This window comes from Bos javanicus, chromosome 1 (assembly GCF_032452875.1).
Source record: "Bos javanicus breed banteng chromosome 1, ARS-OSU_banteng_1.0, whole genome shotgun sequence".
In the NCBI taxonomy this organism is placed as follows: domain Eukaryota; kingdom Metazoa; phylum Chordata; class Mammalia; order Artiodactyla; family Bovidae; genus Bos; species Bos javanicus.
The window spans coordinates 90063527-90071631 of record NC_083868.1 but is presented as its reverse complement, the minus strand read 5'-3'; positions in this window follow the sequence as shown (position 1 = coordinate 90071631).

The following is an 8105-nucleotide window of genomic DNA, read 5'->3' as shown; positions in this document are numbered from 1 at the left end:
AATCAGATTCTCTTCTAGGTATCTGAATGTGAAGAGAGAAAAACTATATAGGAAAATAACTGCAGATTAGCAACTTCTGCCAAACCAGCTCATTGATTCCTATGACCCAGATCTCTTGCTCTTCAGGGTTTGTTTTTTTTTGCTTCATTCAACCACCACATATCATTTCTCTTTCTTTGCTTCAATTTCTGTTGCTTACAACTAAAATAGCCAGAAGTCAAGAAATCAAGAGTGTGACATAGGGTCAGCAGAAATCACACTGCAGCAGAAATCATAAAGAACAGTAGAGGAAAAACAGTAGAGGAAAAGCTGGTATCTAGTGGGAGACAAAACTGAGCTATAAAGGTAGAATACTGGACTTGGAGGCCCTGTGTTGCTGCTATTGAAGGGAAACATGAGAATTTAGTCCCTACGACTGTCATATTCTTCAAGATGTCCAATTATTCATGAAGTGAGAAAGTGGAAACAATTCGTTATGGTCAAAGCACAATTGCAACTTTCTGAAATGCTTGGCTTTGCAGCTTTAAAATGATTCCTGTTTTTCCTTTCCTCTTTTATGTATCAAATTTAACTGGAGCTAATTTGAGAGACCCTGTTCCTTGGGGAAAGAGAGGGCACACCTGTAATTTCCCAATGCGGACTTCCTTTAAGTTACTATACCTCTAATACGCTCCAGTAACATCCTTTTCATCCTGTAGGACAGTTACACCTCTGTATTAATAAAATGTTATCTACTTCCCTAAAAGCAAGAACGTTTGAATCTCAATGCCTACTTAATAGGACAGATGGCATGTAATAAAAATAACCAAGATAATAATAAACCTTACAATTATTAAATATCTACATCATTCCTAGCACTGCTAGGCACTTTTCATTTATTTCCAATTCTCACAATCAAGGTAACAAAATATTATTATTTCCAGTTACAGCTGCAAAAACAGACTCAAAGGAAATTACCCAAAACTATTAAGCTAAAATTCCCTCAGTCTCTCAGAATCCAAACCCCTCCATCTTCCCACTTTTCCCAGAGACCAGGATTTAAACCAGAAAGTTTTTCAAACTGCAGGTTATAACCAATTATTAGATCATAAAATAAAGTTAATGGGTCATACTTTTTGTTAATGAAATAGATAATATGAGTGTATCACATCAAAGGCAAACACTTTGACACAACTCTGATTCCAGGGTTACACACTATACAAAGCAGCAATGTTAAATGTATGTCTCACTGTGGACCACAGACCAAAAGATTCTGAAAGCCATGTCAGAATGACTATACTCATTGTCATTATTACAGTTGTATGCACTGACACATCTCAAATTTTCATCAAAAGTCTGATGTTAAAAACATTTGGGCAATAAAATCCTTCACCCAATCTCAAAGACACTACCAAAGAGGAGGAGGGGGATGGGACGGGGTTTACAAAGTGTTAAGTGAAAAGTAGTATTTGGGACATAAGTATCATATTTTTCCCCCTCCAGCAGAGTATATGCTAAAACTACACTGAACACCCATACAAGACTCAAAGAACAAAAATGTTCTAGCTATTCTTATTCCTTTCCCCCAGGTTTTTACTAAATCATTTTCAAAAACACTTCCTTACTTTTTGCTGTGCTTCACTAGAGATATCAACACAATTTTATCATTTTCCTGACCATCTTCATGAGTGACTGGATATTCTCCAATATACACTGTCTCTTTAAACAATATGTATATTCCCTAGTAGTCCAATGTTAAGACTTTGCCTTCCAATGCAGAGGATGCAGGTTCAGCCCCTGGTTGGGGAGCTAAGACCCACATGCCTAACCACCAGAAAACCAAAACCATATCCTAACAAATTCAATAAAGACTTTACAATTTAAAAAAAAAAAAGATGACTTTACTCACATGTATAACCCTATATACTAAAAAAGGGTGGGAGGGGCATTCAGAAGGTGATGGCCAGCAGGGTCACTATGGTTATGCATGTTTTCTTCTACAACAGAATAGCAATGAGCATTACAACTTAGATGGAAAATTAAATATTCTTTACTACAGGGGGCCAGGGCCGGATCATTTAGTAAATCTTCTAAGGAACACTGAGAGAGAGATGTTGTTTAAGAATGTGTTTAACAACATCAGAAGACCCCCTGGAGAAGGAAATGGCAACCCACTCCAGTATTCTTGCCTGGGAAATCCCACGGACAGAGGAACATGGTGGGCTACAGTCTATGGAGTCGCAAAAGAGTCAGACAGGACTGAGCAACTAACACTTTTTTTTTTAAAGACTTCTCTACCTTTAAAAATTAGTCACAAATTGGCCAATTACAGTCGGAGGCAGTGGACTGAAATAGATGTCTCTCTCTCTTCTCCAGCCCAAGGTCCCCCTGAAATGACAGGAAAAAAATAATTATCTTTAAATGATAACACCATTGCAGATCAAGAAAAGACATCACTGGACAATCATAAATTTTAAAGAATTCTGGGTATATAGAAATTATAATGGCAACACTGGAATAAAAGAGGGAAAAAGGATGAAATCATATGTCAGACACTAAAGTCTTTTCCAGGACGAGAGACAGAAATTCTAAGTTATAATCAAATTAATCACAACTCCCAGAAGGAGGAAACAATTAGGGGACTTCATCAGGGGGCTACATTACCCTACTCTGGACAGATGATCCCCTCCCCCCACTTTGTGAACTGAGATGCAAGGGGTGGCAGCTTCTGCCTTTAAGATAGAGCCAGGGAGCTGATCTCCATAAAGAAGGCATTTCTGCCTGGGTCAGGCTTCTTATGAGAGTAGCCAGATCTGAGGGAAAAGCAGAGCAGAAAGATGGAAGGACCATCAAGCTTCCAACACTAAGAGGGAAATAAAAGGGGAAAAAGGGAAAAGGCAAAGAAAAGAGGGGCAATGGAGCAATCGGAATACTATCTGAGTGAAATCTAAAAAAGTACTACTCCGCTGCATTACTTAAAGACTCCACAGTTATGCAGGCGAGAGGCACACTACCTTACCCACTCCTCAGCCACTCTCTCTCGGAGGGCTGGTCTGCTGGTCCACATCTAAGAATCTATCACCAAAACTACCACTCAACACAAAGGCCTGGTGGAGAAAGAACTACTTACTGAGGCAGACACACTTCAACCGCCAGTATCAGCCACAATTCCCCAAACATCTGAGAAAAACTTAACAGAATAAAAGAGGAGCAAGATGAACAGAGAGAAGAAAAATGTGTGTGTGTGTTGGGGGGGGGGGGGGGGGGGGGGGGGTGTAGTAATACACGGACAGGCAAAACTAAACACCAAATTACTTATCTATACTATAAGGCCGAAGAGATTTTCCCTTACAGGGAAGGGAAATTTACCTTACTTTCAAAGTAAAGGAAAACACACACAAAGATGGTAACTGTAAGAAAATAGAAAATGTGAATTAAAATCTAAGAGGCCCAACATCCACTTACATAAGATATCCAAAAGTAGAGGGAAATTAATCCAAACAAGGGGACACATTTAACTTTCCAAGAGCTAAGGAAAAATTCAGTCATCAGATTGAAAGACATGCAATGCAACAAAAACCAAGTAAAAAAAAAAAACCCACATCCAGGATGATGCTGGAGAAATTTCAGAACACTGAGAAAGGTTCCAGAAATTAGAATCACTCTAACATTCATCTTCTCATCAAAAATATAGGATGCTAAAAGATAACAGAGCAGTTTCCTCCAAATTCAAAGGGAAAAATACTTTGAAACCAGATTCCTACAGACCTTCACCAACATGTGTGTTACAAATGAATGGGTTACCAGGTAATCTGAAGAGAATTGTTGCAAACAATTTCACTCACCACACACACATTATCACTTTCTATACAGCAGCAGCAGCAGCAGCAACATACAGATATTATGACATGAAAAAGGTTGGAAAGCACTGCTCTCACAAGTCAGATTTTCCATTAAGAGTCAAAATAAAGACGTTTTTAAACATTGAAAAACTAAAATTTTACTTACCGAAAAAAAAAAATGAAAAGATACAACACCAAGACAGAAAGGAATTCAATAAAACACAACATGATATGGAAGAAACAGTAGCAGCTGAATTATGGTATCAAAATAACATATGAATAAGAAAATAAAAGAGGATGCACTTATCACTAGCAGTAGATAATTCTCCTCTTACAGTAAACACTTAATAAGACAGTATTGTATCTTCCTCTTCAAAAATACTACATAATAAAAAAAGTTCTTCATTTCTAAAATCATTCTATAGGAAACTAAGGCACAGAACTAAGCAGTTTTAAACTCCAATCTTTATTTTGTAAAAAATTAGGCTATCAAGTCAATAGAACGGTATGCATATAATCCCAATTACTACTAAACTGTATGTAAATGAGTCATTATTTTCACATCGATACATATCAATAATATATGTACATATAGATGATACATATATCAATGTATATACTTATGTATCTGTGTGTATGTATATATATCATACTCCTTAGCTGCACAAAAACACATTTGAAAGGCTATACACCAAACTCTTCAGCTGTCTCTAGTGAATGGAATGAGGTCAAACTGAGAACTTTTACCTGTCACTTTATAATATACATCTGTTTAGTTAGGTCACTCATTTTCTTATGTATACATGACATATCAAAGATAAACTTACTTCTAAAAGCAGGGTCTTGAAGAGATATATGCACACCCACGTTCACAGCAGCACTTACCAAAATTGGTCAATTTTTGTGTAGCCATTTTAATATTGACAATGTAAGAAATACCACATTTTCAACACATTATGCTTTATTATTTCCATAAAGGTAAAAACACAACTGAAATGCAAAAAAAGGCTTGCGCAGTATATACAGAAAGTGCTGTGACTGATGGAATGTGTCAAAAGCAGTTTGCAAAGTTTGCTGGAGACTTCTCACTGGATGATGCTCCAGTCAGGTGGATCAGCTGAAGTAGATAGTGATCAAACTGAGACATCAAACTAAGACATAAACTGAGATCAATCAATGTTATACCAGGTGCAAGATAGCCAACATACTCAAAATATCCAGATCAAGTGTTGAAAATCATTACCCCAACTCGGTTATGTTAATTGCTTTGATGTTTGTGTTCCACAAAAATTAAGCAAAAGAAAAACCTTCTTGATCCAATGTATTTCCACAGGTGATTCTCTACTGAAACTAACAAAAATGTTCCACTTTAAAAACAAAATTTGACAGTTGATAGAAAGTGGATACTGTACAGTTACAGTGTAACAGAAGAGATCATGGGGCAAGCAACCTGAATCACCAACAACTAAAGGCCAGTCTCCATCCAAAGGTGATGTTGTGTATATGGTAGGATTGGAAGGGCATCCTCTATTATAAGCACCTTCTGGAAAACCAAACGATTAATTCCAACAAGTACTGCTCCCAATTAGAACCACTGAAAGCAGTACTAGATGAAAAGTATCCAGAATTAGTCAAGAGAAAATACATAATCTTCCATCAGGTTAATGCAAGAACATGCTTCACTGATGATCAGGCAAAAACTGTTACAGCTTGGCTAGGAAGTTGATTCACCAGCTGTATTCACCAGACATTGCACCTTCAGATACCCATTTATTACGGTCTTCATAAAATTCTCTTAACGGAAAAAAATTCAATTCCTTGGAAGACTGCAAAATCACCTGCGATAGTTTTTTTGCTCAAGGAGATAAAAAATTTTAGGGAGATAGAATTATGAAGTTGCCTAAAAATGGCAGAAGCCAGTAGAACAAAAACAGTTAATACATAGTTCAGTAAAGTCCTTGGTGAAAATGAAAAATACATCTTCTATTTTTATTTAAAAACCAAAGGAACTTTTTGCCTAACCCAATTAAAAATAAGGCACAAAGCAAATGAAAAAAAACCCAAATTAAAACATAAATGATAAATTGTGGCATCTGACATAGTCAATCCTTACTGTTCATTGATTTCATATTTGTGCAATCTGCCTACTTGCTAAATGTTATATGTAATCCCTAAAGTAATACTAATGGCATTTCTGCAATCTTTAGACAGGTGTAGAAGAGCAAAGAGTAAATTACCTAGTGAGGGTGTGTTTAGCTCTCTTCCTTACTGTTTCTGCTCTTGTTCTGTAAACAAATGTCCTCTGTGTGGTCAGTCAATTTACTGCCACATTTTTGTATTTTGGTGCTTTTCACTGGTGATTTTGCTATTCAGCATAGGGCTGAAAAGCTTTCTATTGTCCCTAAGCACAAGAAGGTGGATGTGTCTTATGGAGAAAACGTGGTAGATGGGCATCTTTCATGCAGGATTTATAATGCTGTTGGGCCATGAGTGCCATGTCAATGAATCAACTATATATTCAATAAAGTGTCTTTAAACAGAAGCACACAAAACAATTATTATTGATCCATTGACAAATCTGTTGTGACCAGAGGCTCACAGGAATGAAACTCTGTATTGCCTAGGAAGCAACAGTTCAATATTTTCTAATTCAGTGTTCACAGCAACTTTATAAACTAACTACTGTGAATAATGAGAACTGACTGTATTTATGTTTTTTTTTTTAAGGAGCAATATTATAAGGCAAAAAATTAAGTTACGTCAATCACTCCAATTTAAACTTAATGTGATTTTTAATACCTTAACGGCTAATGAAGTTTTTTATAGTACATGGTGTATGAAGGGGTAATTTATTTCTAATTAAAAATAAATATCAGCTAATCTTTATTGAATACTTATGTAACAGGCACTTAAATAAGTACTTTACAACTCACAGATAAAAAAGTGCTTAGCTCAGTACCTTGCACACAGTAAAAATTCAATAAAATCTTGGCTAATCTTATTTATAGCATTAAATTCCTACAATCACTCTGTGAGGTAAGTACATGAGGAAACCTTCAAGGTAATGGGAATCTGAGAATGTATCTAAACTGGCTGGGTTTGAATGCAGTGTAAACACAGCTATTGAAGATGATCTCTGACAGTTCATTCAGGCTATGACAAAATTAAATTATCAAACGTGGTCGTCTGTGATGAATGTCTTTGGGGATCGAGAGGTAGCAGTAATACAAAACTATGAAAGGAATGAGGTAGGCAAACAAGGACAGCCAAGTAGGACTACAGCTTGTAACAGTGTGTACGAGCTCAAAAAAAGAAAGTGACGTATTCACAGTGTAAATTCTTGACTCAAAGCACTGACAAAAAATAAGGCAGCTTCTAAGTATGACATGAAAGAATTTTTCTGCAAACTCTAGAGCAGCAATCAGCAAACATTTTCAATAATGTGCCAAATAGTAATTTTCTAAAGTTCATGGAAGGTCTCTGTCACAACTATCAAACTGAGAGCAGCCACAATTATACATAAATGTGGCTTGTGCTCCAATAAACCCTTACATATGAAATTCTGAATTTCATATAATTTTCATTTGCCATGAAACAGTATCATTCTTTTGACGTTTTTCCCAATTACTTTAAAATGTGAAACATATTTTTAGCTATAGGTCATCTAAAAACAAGTGCAGGCCACACCTGACCTGTACAGTGTAGCTGGCCAATCCCTACTCTAGATCTCAAGACCAAAATGCATAAAATGATTTTGTTAACTGCCTAATTATACCATCAAGTAGTACTAAGCAAGTTAAAGAAACAGGAACATACTGGTTATCAAATAGATTTATCTGCAAGAATCCTTCCTTAAAAGTCCCCAAGATCATGATATTGGGAAATCCCACTATAATCCTGTGTCATTTGTAACAGAGATCCAGAAACAACGAGCTATGGTCCAAATCTGATCCACAATGCTTTTATAAGTAAAGTTTTCTGGGAACACAGACACACCCATTCACTTATGTATTATCCATAGATGCTTCAGCACCACAATAGCTCTGCTGGGTAATTTTTTCACAGACAAGCCTAAGATATTTAATATGATGCCCTCTACAGAAAAAGTTTGCTGATCCCTAATCTACTCAATTCCAGGTATGGCATATAGTTAGGCCTGACTAAGGGAACATAAGCCACAGACTCTCCAAGTTCCCAGACCCAGAGCCCCTCAAATAAGAGAAAAGCAACCTTCAAAAACGGCTCTATGATTGCATCACCAGCACTGTGATTTTTGTCGTGGCT